General features: G+C 42.9%; 1 pseudogene; it reads right to left on the reverse strand.

The window, feature by feature from the left end:
- Positions 1-4,244: 4,244 nt before the first annotated feature.
- LOC116082754 lies at positions 4,245-4,715 on the reverse strand (annotated as a pseudogene).
- Between the last annotated feature and the right edge of the window lie 7,722 nt (positions 4,716-12,437).

Consider the following 12,437-nt stretch of genomic DNA (forward strand, 5'->3'; position numbering starts at 1 on the left):
GAGACTGGAGGCCCCAGGGAGTTTAGATGTCTGGTGGGGAGGGGGTCGGGTGCTGGGAACATCCCCGTGAGACGGTCAGGGAGGAAATATGGGAGGGTGGACTGGGAGGGGAATGGGGTCTGGAGTGTAAATAAATAAAAGATTTTTTTAAAAAACCTGTAAAAAAATAAATAACAAGCCTGTTGAAGGGTATGTATCTTTAAAGAAAGATATAGACCGATGGGTGTTGCAGAGAACATGATCCCAAGCCTTTTAGCTTAGGTTGTAACTTAACTTGCCGGCCCCTGTACACAGAATGAACAACTAATTAGTTACTCAGGGCTGTTGGAGCTGAATGAAATAGGAAGCCAGCTCGCCCCTCTCATTGGCTTCAGCTTCTCAGTTGCATACTTTCTATCTTTTCCCATTCAATCCTCTTCCCTTTGGTTGGGTATTAATTCTCCTTTCTATAAACAAGAAAACAGATTCAAGGAGGAGGAAAATTGACCCTACCGGCAGAGGAGAGGAGTGGATTCCCACACGGGTCTGACTTAACATCTTTAGAAGCACAGGACACTCCTGACATAGGCCTTCACCCCTCCCCAGGGATGCCATCTGCCACGGAGGGGACAACAAGCATCAGTGTCCCTCCGCTTCATAGAAAGACTGTTAGAGAGGCATCCTGGGAGCAGTGTGTCAGAGGCAGGGTGTAAAAATGTGCCTGGTAGCGTCCTTTCAATAGGTCAGCCTACAAGCTCACTTCTGCAGTCTCCCTGGGGTCTGTGAATGATGCCAGGAAGATGTTTCCCCACTCACCGAGTGCTCACTAAGAGACCAGCAGAGAGTTAAGCATTTTATACACAGTTTCCCCTTTAGTCTCCAGATCATTCTGAACAGGACATGCCGCCCTCATCCCCGATTGAAGGGTTAAAGGTTTTACCCCCAAACCACACAGCTGTAGTCTTAAACCCAGAGACAGTTCTCCGTGTCTGGAGCTGAGAGCTTCCTGGATTCTGGGATACTCTTGTTTAACTTAGAAAGTAGGAAGCGTCCAGGCCACTGTGTCTGAGATGGGAGCCTCTGTTTCTAGTCTTTCTCAGGCTCTGCGGGATCAGTTTGCCCGGTGTTAGAGTTACAGGGAAACCACAGGCATTGCTGTCAGAATGTGACTTCTTTACCGGCATTTCCAAGTGAACACACTGTCCAAGATGGTACTAAAGTAGTTAGGCTAAAATGGCAGACTTTACCAAGCTGTCCTAAGGGACAGAAAATAGAATTTCTTTGAAAAGACAAATTTTAACTTCATAGGGAAACAACATGAACAACAATTCCAGGATAACCAAAACTATCCCGAATAATATAAGAACTGCTAGCAGTATCACCATCCCTGATTTTAAGTTGTATTATGGAGCTGTGGTTATAAAAACAGACACGTCCATGAATTGAGTTGAAGACTTAGACATATACCCACACACCTATGGACTTCTTTAACAAATAAGGCAAAAATGCACACTGAAAACACACAGCATCTACAAGTGGGGGGCGGGCCAAACAGGAGGACAGCATGTAGAAGAATGCAAACAGAGCCACACTTGCCACCTCCCACAACACCCATTGCCAAATAGTGCAAGAATGTCACCCTAAGGCCAGATACACAGAGTCTGATTGAGGAGGACCTGGGCAATAGTCTTGAACTCACTGGCCCACAAAAAGACTTTCTGATCAGGACACTGGTAGCACAAGCCCTAAGGACAATTAATACACAGGACTTCATGGAAATGAAAAGCTCTGTAAGAAGCCGGGCGGTGGTGGCACACACCTTTAATCCCAGCACTTTGGGAGGCAGAAGCAGGCGGATTTCTGAGTTCGAGGCCAGCCTGGTCTACAGAGTGAGTTCCAGGACAGCCAGGGCTACACAGAGAAACCCTGTCTGGGAAAAAAATAAAGGCAAAGAAAAGCTCTGTAAGGCAAAGGACATGGCCATTTGGACAAAGAAGTTCTAAAATGGGAAATGATCTTTATCAATGACACATTCAAGAGAGAGTTAATATGTAACATATATAAAGAACTAAAAACAAAACAAAACGGGGGGGGGGACCCGTAGGCATCAAGAAAATAAATAACCCAATTAAAAATGGAGTACAAAAGTAAACAGAGACATTCTCAAAAAACAAAAGCACAGCTGGCTGAGCAACACTTAAAGAAATGTTCAATATCCTTAGTTATCAAGGAAATGCAAATTAATACAACTTCTGATCTGCTCATAATAGCCTGGAGGTCCACAACAAACGAATGAATAATGAGACAGATACATTTTACACAATGAAAATTTTAAAAATAAATAAATAAAATCATGAATTCTCAAGTAAATGGACAGAACTAGATAACCCAAACAGATATATTCTCGTAAAAGAGGATGTTCGGTTTTTAAGCTTTTGATAAGCATACTACCACGAATTCGTACCCACAGGGGTTAGGCGTGTTAAGTAAAGGCCTAGGAGATAAAGAAGGATCTCCTAAGAAAGGGGAAATAGAATGTTTAGTTATGGAGAGACTGGAACAGGAGGATTAAATGGGGAGGGGCAGAAAAGAGGGGGTAAGGGATGGGATACAGGGAAGACCAGCTAACACTAAGGGTCATGTGGAGATCTAATTCTTGACTAGGAGAATCATATTTTCTTGCCTAATGAATTCTTTTTACTTTCCTGGATCTCCTCTATACAGGACAGTTTTTTTGTGTGTGTTTGGTTTTTTTTGTTTGTTTTTTTTTCTTGATAGTAGGAATTTGATAGTAGAATAGTAGTAGCCATAGCAAAGGGTAAAATTTCAGGGAAAGGGATCCTCCAGTTGCCATGGCCATTTTCTGCTGAGCCCAGAGTAAACTAGTTCCCCTGACCCCGCCCTGCCCTGGGGTTAATAGCAGAAAGCAGTGTGTGGGCATGGTGATAAACACTTTCTCACCCCAGATTTGTAAGTGGCTCTCGAAGGCAATCATCAGCCCCCATTGACCCTGGACAGAATTTAAATTACAATTCCATCCCAAGCCACTGACATCTCTGGATTGGCCCTGGATCAGCTTTGTAAAATAACTCATCTGGTTTTGTCTAGCTGTTAGAAGAGATCACCTCCATCTTGTGACTAGTAGTAAGTAATATGGTCACTCAGTTGTTCAAATCAACAAATAATGCATCCTGGAAGTTTAATGTCTAGTCAAACCCCGCTAGGCTGGTCAGCATGGAAGTTTAATAACGAGTTATACCCTGCTCGGCTGGTCAGTGTGAATGCAACTCCTTAGCTCCTTGCAAAATGGAGTAGTGGGAGCCATCCAGAGATCACGTGACTCAGTGTCTACAAAGTACTGAAGTGTATGGTTAGTGTAATAGGTGTGCAATCAATGGCATTGGCTGTTATTATAAGCGGAGGCAATGGATTTCCAGCACGGGAACAGGTCAGCGCAAAGCATTCTATTACGATTGCCACACACTGCAAAGGCTGTTAAATTCTCATTTCCATTCAAATTCTTCCCACTGTGACAAAGAAAGAGGGGTTATTAAAGAATATCTAGGCCTCTCCTTCAGCATAAAAGCTTCTCTTTAAGGTGAGAAAGCAGGTTTGGGATGGATAATTCATGAGCAGTAGAAATGGTTACTAATTGAATGCGATACATGAGCAGTAGAAATGGTTAGTAATTGAACGTGCCCCGCTTGTACCCTTACAAATGCTGCCTTTATAAATTTATACAACCGTTTTTTGTGAGACAGCAAATGTAAATATTGACTCTGGGTCCTCATTTCCCCAAGTTGGCTTTTTTGGTTATTTTGTATATTTGGGCTTTTTGTTTGTTTGTTTGTTTGTTGAGATAAGGTTTCTCCGTGTAGCCCTGACTGTCCTGGAACTTGCTCTGTAAACTAGACCGGCCTTAAACTTAGAGATCTGCTTGCCTCTGCCTCCTGAGTGCTGGGACCAGCACCCCCCACCCGTACCCCAAGTTCTTGCTTGGCCCCACAGTGTATCAACTCTGCGAACTTCTGAAAGTTAATTTCTCTGCGTCTTGGTTTTCTCATATTTAAAAAGGAGATAATATTAGCTACTCTCTTAGTGGGCTTCCAGGGCTGTAATAGAATACCTGAGTAAAGCAAGCGAAAAGAAGGCTGGCCTTGGCTCGTGGGTTAGTCATGGACATACAAGGTAACACACATATGGACGCCTCAGCAGCTCAAAGCGTAGCTAAGTACTTAATAAATAATAATTCTTTTTTTTTCCCCTCAAGGTGATTTTATTGCTTGTGACACAACAGCATTTGCCACTAGAGCAGAGGCTGTGGACACTCATACCCAACTGGGTGGGAGCACTGCTTAGTCTTATAGTCTGGAGCCAACCGGTGAATTCTGTTCTCTATCAGAATCAGGCAGAATTTAGCATCCTTCTCCTTTCTGTTCCTCTCAAGGTGCTTTCGGACAGCAACCGCTTTCTTAAGCAAACGGCAGAGGTCCTCAGGGAGACCACGGTTAAGGCCTTTGGACTTAAGGCTTCTCAAGACTTTGTTTCCAGTTACTAAACAGATTGTACTGCACCGCACCCACTGTGTGAGTCCCTCAGGATCTCACCTCTCTGGGAGAGAGTCAGGCCTTTCTCCGCCAATTCGTGAATCTGCTCCTTCAGCCGCATGGGGATGCTATGGTGGTAGGGTAGTGCCGACTGGGACAGGCCCTTCCAGGAGCATGCATGCGACCCATCACGGCGGAGGTCTAAATAATAATTCTTGTTGGGAAACAACTTGACCAAACGCAGGAGAAGCTTTGGTCATCTGTGTTCCTCTTCTAGGTTTCTGGATCCTGACAATGGTGGACAGACACATTGTTAACCACACAGAGGTTAAGAAGACAGGCTTCGGGATGAACCAAATGAAAGGAAAAAATCCTTCAGTGCCAGAATGAGAAATTTATAAATGACGCTCAAACGAAGTACTCAGGTGGCTGGCCATGAGAGAGCGCCACACCTTCTGGTAGCCCCTAGAGATGTTTTGAGAGGCATAAAATAAGAGCCAAAGTAATTTTCAGTGTGTGCGATTTTTGTATTTGAGGCATAAAAGTCTATTTCAAAATCACAAAGGGGGTAATTTTAATAAGAAAGATTTAAAATTGACAGTCTTCCAGGCTCCTATACTGGCAGTTATTTATACACACATACTAATTTCGAAAATAAACGGTTCCAAGTTTTCATTCAAATATAACATGTTAAAATAGAATTCATGCTTCCATTCCTTCAAATTCCCTTCTCCAATAAACCTCATCTTGGGAAATGACTCACATGGTCCCCAGAAGAGGGATCGTGGCTTAACTCCTTCCCTCTTCTCATCTAATTAATTCTCTCTTGTAACTAACATTTACCAAATGCCAGGTATTCTGTGTCGTTTTCACAGAGCTTGGAATTTAAGTAAAGAAATTAACATTCCTCAAACAATCCCAACCATGAACACACAAATGCCAGAAGGAAAGAGAAGCTCTGGAGAAGAGGTAGATAAACCCTGACCCAGGGGCCAGGGAAGGCTCCCGTGGGGACATGACCCTTGTTTTGACTTCACTCTCCCTGTACGGAGGACCAGGTGCCAGATACGATCAAGTGTGCGCTCTTGAAGAGATTCTGCCAATGCTGTCATTCCTCCGCCTAGATATTTCTGACTTGTGTTCCCTCGTCACAACCTTAATGACATCTTGACATCCTAGCAACTCTGAGCATGCATCTCTATCAAGCCAGTCTTGGGAAAATTCCTCTTAAGTAGTACACAGAACACACTTCATCACTGAAAAGCATCTTGGTTACATTTATTCTTGTTAATGTATACATGCATATATTGACAATTTCTAGTTATACACTCAACATTTGTAAAAGTTAAAAATTCCAATGCTTTGATTTTACACTTTAGACTTATTTGTTAATAATATTTGACACTAACGGTGTAATATGTTCCAAGTTATTATTCTGAGTTTAACATCTTGGTGGAGAAATTTGATACAATGTACTTCATTTAACAATGTCATAAAACTGTTACACAAGTCTAGACCTAGATTTTGCTCATTTAGGTTCCAGGGCTTAATGCTGCAGCTGGAAAGAGATCTCCCAGGGACACTTGGGCCCTAGAAAGAATATACCTCATGGACTTCAGGCTTTGACATCCCAAATGTAGATTCTATCTCTCTGTATCTTCTGCTAGTTTACAAAGATACATTTCAATTGTCAGTCTACAAGTACACACTTAGATGAGGGGAGTTTTAAGGGGAGCCTCGTTTCCTGATTCTGAATACGTGCTAATAGATTTCTTGTCACATCTGACTGAAGTGCGAGCCAATGCTACTGTTCCGCTACTGTTCTTTGTTCCCTCAAGCTCATCTCGTCTTTCAAAGGGAGATTTACACAGAGCAATGGTAAAGATCTGCTCATCTACCTTGAGAAGAGGAAATATTATGGAAATCAATCTAATTTATAAAACCACTCACCTATGTACAAAGATGCTGAATCAGCATATCTGAACGAGGTGAACAGGGAATAAACTGACAAAATGTCATTTCGTCCCTCTCTCCTTCCTCATGATATCTTGAGGATCAGGATACCACTTCCAGGCACCATGGCAGAGGTGGGCCCGAGCGGAACCACCACCAGGCTAGTAACGTAAGGCACTTATATGTTTTCCCAGTGGTACGGCTTTTGGCTCTTCCTTAGTATTCCAGGAAGACCTTTGACCTGGGCTCTGCCTACTCCCTTGACCCCTACAGAAGCTTAAAAACTGGTAAAGCTCAACTAGGTTGTACACTTCTAGAGAAACTTAGTAAATAGTAGCTGAATGGAAGAGTAATCAAATATCCTTACAGTTACATACCTTTAATTCTTTTATATTTTTCAGGTCCTTCAAAAGCCAATGTATAAATTATCAAATTTACATTGATCTAAATTCTGAAAGTTTAGTAACCTATACAGGCAAATCAAACAAATAAGCTATTTTGGGAGCTTTAATTTATCATTATTATCATTATTATTATTATTATTGGAATCTTAAGTGACTAAATAGCACTTTTTAAATATCAAAAGTCCCCTTTGCATGTTATGTTATTTTTAACAAGAAAGCTTAACCTGCGTTTAAAAAGTAATATACGTTGTTTACCAGTTTTCAGGTTTATGAAAATTTCCTGTAAATCTGGGGGTCTAAGCCAGAAGGTGGTAGCACAAGCCTTTAATCCCAGCACTTGGGGGGCAGAGGCAGGCAGATCTCTGTGAGTTTGAGGAAGCCTGGTCTCAAAAAAACAAAATAAAACAACAAAACCATTGGGATTCTACCATCCAACAGTCGCTGCTAATGAAAAATGTGGCCATTTTCCTGCCAGCACTACCTGGATGGTGCCAGCATTCTCCTAGCCACATTCTCAGTTTGAAATGAACGTTTGTAAATGAAGTCTAATTAAATGCTGCGCTTTAGAAGAGACGCTGTGTGCTAATGTTGTGCTGTTTCTGTTCGCCATTATCAGTGCTCCTGCTTAGGCAAAATCCTGTGGTTCAGGTATGAGCCACTTAGCAATACGAGTTTAATCATGAGCTTAACAACCCATTCCTGGGTTCAGTGTTCTTATTTTAAGAAACACACTTAAAATAAGTTTCTCTTTCTCTGTGTTAAAAAGGGACAGAATGCCAGAGACCTGCCATCGGACCGCTAGACACTCACAGCCTTCATTCAGGAATTTGTTCCAATGCTGCCCTTTCGTGCAGCATTCTTCGCTGGATCCTTATTTTGACTGGACATGCTTATTTGCGTTTGTTTTCTTTTTTCTTTTTTTGGTTTTTCAAGACAGGGTTTCTCTGTGTAGCCCTGACTGTCCTGGAACTCACTCTGTAGACCAGGCTGGCCTCGAACTCAGAAATCCGCCTGCCTCTGCCTCCCAAGTGCTGGGATTAAAGGCGTGCACCACCACCGCCCGGCTGCGTTTGTTTTCTTTTTATACTCATTTGTACGTGTGTGCATGCGCACGCCTGTGTGCGTGCCAGAGAAGGCCGGAATGGGGCCTCAGATTCCTGGAGCTGGAGCTCACGCGTGGTGTAGCTGCTCACGCTGGGCGCTGAGAACCGCAGACCTTCCGTGGTGGTGGTGGCGGCGGCCGGAGCAGCAATCGCTCTAAACAGCTGAGCCATCTCTCCAGCTCCTTAGGTTTTTCCTTGTACTTCCTCATCCAAAGCCTTGTCTCTAGTTGTGAAGTACTCAAGTCTTTTCTCATTAAAGACAGAAAGGAGGGAGGGAGGAAAGAAAAGGAAAAAGGAGAAGGAAATCGCCTTGATCTCTTTACATCCCTCCCTCTTCTTTCTTCTCCTGAAGAACCAAAACTTTCTCAGTGTAGAAAATGTGGAAATGCATTAAAATGTAATAAAGAAAACCAAACTATTCAACACAATCCATACATAGCTACTGTAAATATATACTCTAAGAATAGCATCCAGTGTTTGTGTTTGAGAGTAATATAAAATGATGCTCATTTGCCTATACAACTGAAAATTCCTTTCCCAGAACTTGTGAGGTAGCACAGAGAACCAGAATTTGAGGCCAGCCTGGGCTACATGATCAGACTCCGACTAAGAATTCCTCAAAACTATACAAGGAACTCACACTGTTTTATAATAACTCATTAGCACGAGACTCACTTTTTTGTGTCTGTGTATGATTCTTTGTCCTAATCTCTAAAAGCTGAATTTCAGGATTAAAACTCGGGGTCATTTAAAAACGTTTGTTACGATTTTCTGGACAGAGTCTCACTAAAATCTTCACGAGCAATGCGGGAAGATACAGCGGAAGTGCGTCACGGACTGTCTGCGTTCGCTTGCTCTTGTTAAGGTAGTACCGGAAAGTGTCTTCACATTTGATCTTCATTTGCTTTGCTGTTGGCTTTCTTAAACTTTAGAAAATTGACCTTTGGGGTCTTATGTAAGTTATATCTTTTGGTGCTTTGCTGGTTTTCCTTTGCTGAAAAATAAAACATTTGTGGGCATTTCTTACCTATAAGAACTATATTTGCAATTAGTGGATGTGTTGTTTTCTTTTTTATGCCCACGTTTTTAAAAAGTGCGTAAGGGCCTTTGTTTGTTTGTTTTGCTTTTGTGTCCTTGTGGAGTTTTGAGACAGGTCTATCTTACCCAGGCTGCCTTTGAACTCTCCTACCTCAGTCTCCTGCATGTTGAAATTAAAAGTTAGAATGTATCGTGTGGTTTGAATGTGAAGTGTCCTGTGTTGGCCCGCAGCTGGTGCCTCTGTTTGATAAGGTTGTGGGAGCTTTAGGAAGGAGAACCCTGCTGGAGGAAGTGAGCGACTGGGATCAGGCCTTGAGGTCACTCAGTTCCTGTTCACTGCTCTCTGACGGCAGATGTGACATGGCCATCAGGCTTCTGTTCCTGTCGCCGTACCTTCCCTGCCAGCTGCCGAGTCTCCTACAATAGCAGTCTCTCTCTGTGACTGTGAACCAAAATAAAGCTTTTCTCCCTAAAAAACAAGGTTTATAGGTTTTATGTCAATGAACTGTTGGACTTTTTTTGGGTCTGTTTTTCCTTTGTACCAGCATAACTGGCATCAGACGTTGGCTTCACTTTTTTCTTTAATTTTTGCTTTATTTTATGTGTATGGGAGTTTCCCCTGCATCTGTATCTACACACAATATACATACATGACACCCTGGAAAGCCAATAGAGGGTGTTAGAGATTCCCCCAAAACTGGAATTATAGACAGTTGGGAGTCAACCCAGGTCCTCTGGAAAAGCAATGCTCTTAACTGCTGAGCCTGCCCTTCAGTCCATAGCTTTAGTTATTATGAACGTAGGGTTTTTTAAAAAAAACATTTTCAACTTTATTTGATTATTTTTGCTTTTGAGACAGTGTTCCTGCCTCAGTATGGTGGCTTGAATGAAACTGTCCCCCTTAGGCCCGAGTATTTGAACACTTGGGTCCTAGTTGGTGGCACGGTTTAGGGACGTTTATGATGTGTGGCCTTGCTGGAGGAAGCCTGTCCCTGGAGGTGGGCTTCGAGAGTTTATAGCCTCACCCTCCCTCCAGTCCCTGTTTGCTAGTAAAGATGGGATCTCTCAGCCTTCTGCTCGCGCTATATGACCTTCAGTAACTGCCATGTTTCCGGACCTGCTTCCCGACCGCCACACCCATGACTGCCTGTCATACCTTCCTGCTGCCACGCCCACCGCTAGCTGCCATGCCCTTCCTTCTGCTGCCAGAATGGGCTCATACCTCATGTAAGCCCCAGGGAGTGGACCGCCATGCTTCCCTTGGCTACTAGGACTACGGGAGTGAAGCAACATGCTTGGCTTCCTTTAACTCTTGAATTGACCTATTAAGAGTTAAGACTAGCTGGGTGGTGGTGGCGCACGCCTTTAATCCCAGCACTTGGGAGGCAGAGGCAGGCGGATTTCTGAGTTCGAGGCCAACCTGGTCTACAGAGTGAGTTCCAGGACAGCCAAAGCTACACAGAGAAACCCTGTCTCGAAACTACCCCCCCCCCCCAAAAAAAAGAGCTAAGACTCTACATCAGTTTCTTCTAAATCATTCTTCAGTAGCAATGGTGGAAATGTCCTTGTTCCTCAGTGGTGTCTTCTTTATAACGTTATTACTTTTAAAGGGCACTACTCGTGATCCAACTCTCCGTCCACTGGCATCTACTCTTTTATTATCTACAACAGTTTATTTATTATGCCTTTGTTATGTGCCTTAATACCAACTAGGGCATGTTTGCCTCTGCTATTCTTGTCTGTTTATTATTCCAGACAAATTTAGAATCATTTCTAAGTCAGTACACACACACACATACACACACACACACACAAACTGGAACTGAACTTTTGTTATGCCTGGAAATCAATTTAAATACACATGTAAAATGTTTACAAAAAAACATATAAAACACTCTAAAAATTCATTTATCAGAAACATAGTTGCTGTCGATCTGCCTTTCTAAAAGTACAAACTTTGTTGATAGATTCATGGCCCTCCATGCGACCCACTTCTGAACACTCTGATATCAATTCATCCTGAATCTGTAGAAAAGTCCCTGTGCATAAAATCCTGTTTGTTCTGAATGAAAGATCAGCCATCTCCACATATGCAGTCATTATTCTCATTTTTAGTAGGTTCCATTTCTGTACCATGCAAGCATCCGTGTGAAGCCTTGCTAAGCTAATTTGACACAGTTGTGAACATTCTGGCTGTGTGGGAAACACAAAAAGCATAACTCATGTTTATAAGTGACCCAGTGAAAGTCTTAGTCTAACCTACTACAAAAGCCAACCAGTTAAGTGTAAATCTATGACAAAGTCTTCTTGAGATCCAAACCTGAGTAAAGAAAGCAAGAGAACAAGCAAGCCTGAGGAAGAGAGAAAGGCTGGAAGAAAGAAAGATGCCACGTTAGCAAAGCCCTCCATCCTGCTACGTGGAGCCATGAGCTGCCGCCATACCTTAGAGATAGCCTGAGCTAAGGTGAGGGAGCACACAGTTTGCTGCTATATCATTTCATCGTTAGGTGAAGGTTGCCACGGGAGAGGGACTTGGGACAAAGTAGCTTTCTTAGAGTGAGCTCTGGTAGGATGGCAGGCAACAAGACCTGGACATCTGCAGCAAGGCCAGCCGTTGTTTTAAAAACGGATACAGGAAAAGACTCATAGTGTCCACTATACTACACACTTAAAAACGGTCCTTCAAATTCCTACATCATCAGCGTGTTTCGGGAATATTTAAAAAAATGAATCCATCCCCACAAACTCTCTTTCCCGCCAGAAGCATTGTAGTGCTCATACGGTCTGGCCACAACACGATGTTCCAGCCGCTCTTGCTATTTTCTCCCAGCTAGCAGCAACATCTAGCTCACATGCAACACCTTAAACGCCCCCACCACACACACACACAATCATTCATCTAGGGCATAGTACCCGGTAGGTAATACATGACTCTTAGGGCTTAATTATCCAATCAGGTTTATATAATAATAAGATAACAATTTACAAGATGCCAATTCTATAATTTCAGAGCCCAATGATAAAGACAATATTTTAACCCAATTATCCTAACCTTGTAAAAACCTTAACTTGGTTGTTATAACCACTCGGGGTCTGAATCGACATCTTCCTCTGCCTTCATGATGATCCTCTGCCCTCTTCCCAGAGAGGTGCTCTCTGCCCTCTTCCTCCACATCTAGCTCCACCTCTCTATTCCTGTCCAATCACAGGCCTGTCACTGCCCTAATGTGATTGGACAGAGGAAATGCTGCATCATCAGCGTGTAATCAGTAAGTATTTGCGAAAGCATTCAGAGACCGCCCCATAAGCACTTGTGTTTTGTGTTGTGGACAGGTGAGAATACAGGAAGCCGTTCTAACAGTCTCGTTTTTTTCCTGTTTGGCTAACTCGATGGATGGAAAAATTATAATAGA

The sequence above is a fragment of the Mastomys coucha genome, unplaced genomic scaffold (genome assembly GCF_008632895.1).
Source record: "Mastomys coucha isolate ucsf_1 unplaced genomic scaffold, UCSF_Mcou_1 pScaffold11, whole genome shotgun sequence".
NCBI classification, from domain to species: Eukaryota; Metazoa; Chordata; class Mammalia; order Rodentia; family Muridae; genus Mastomys; species Mastomys coucha.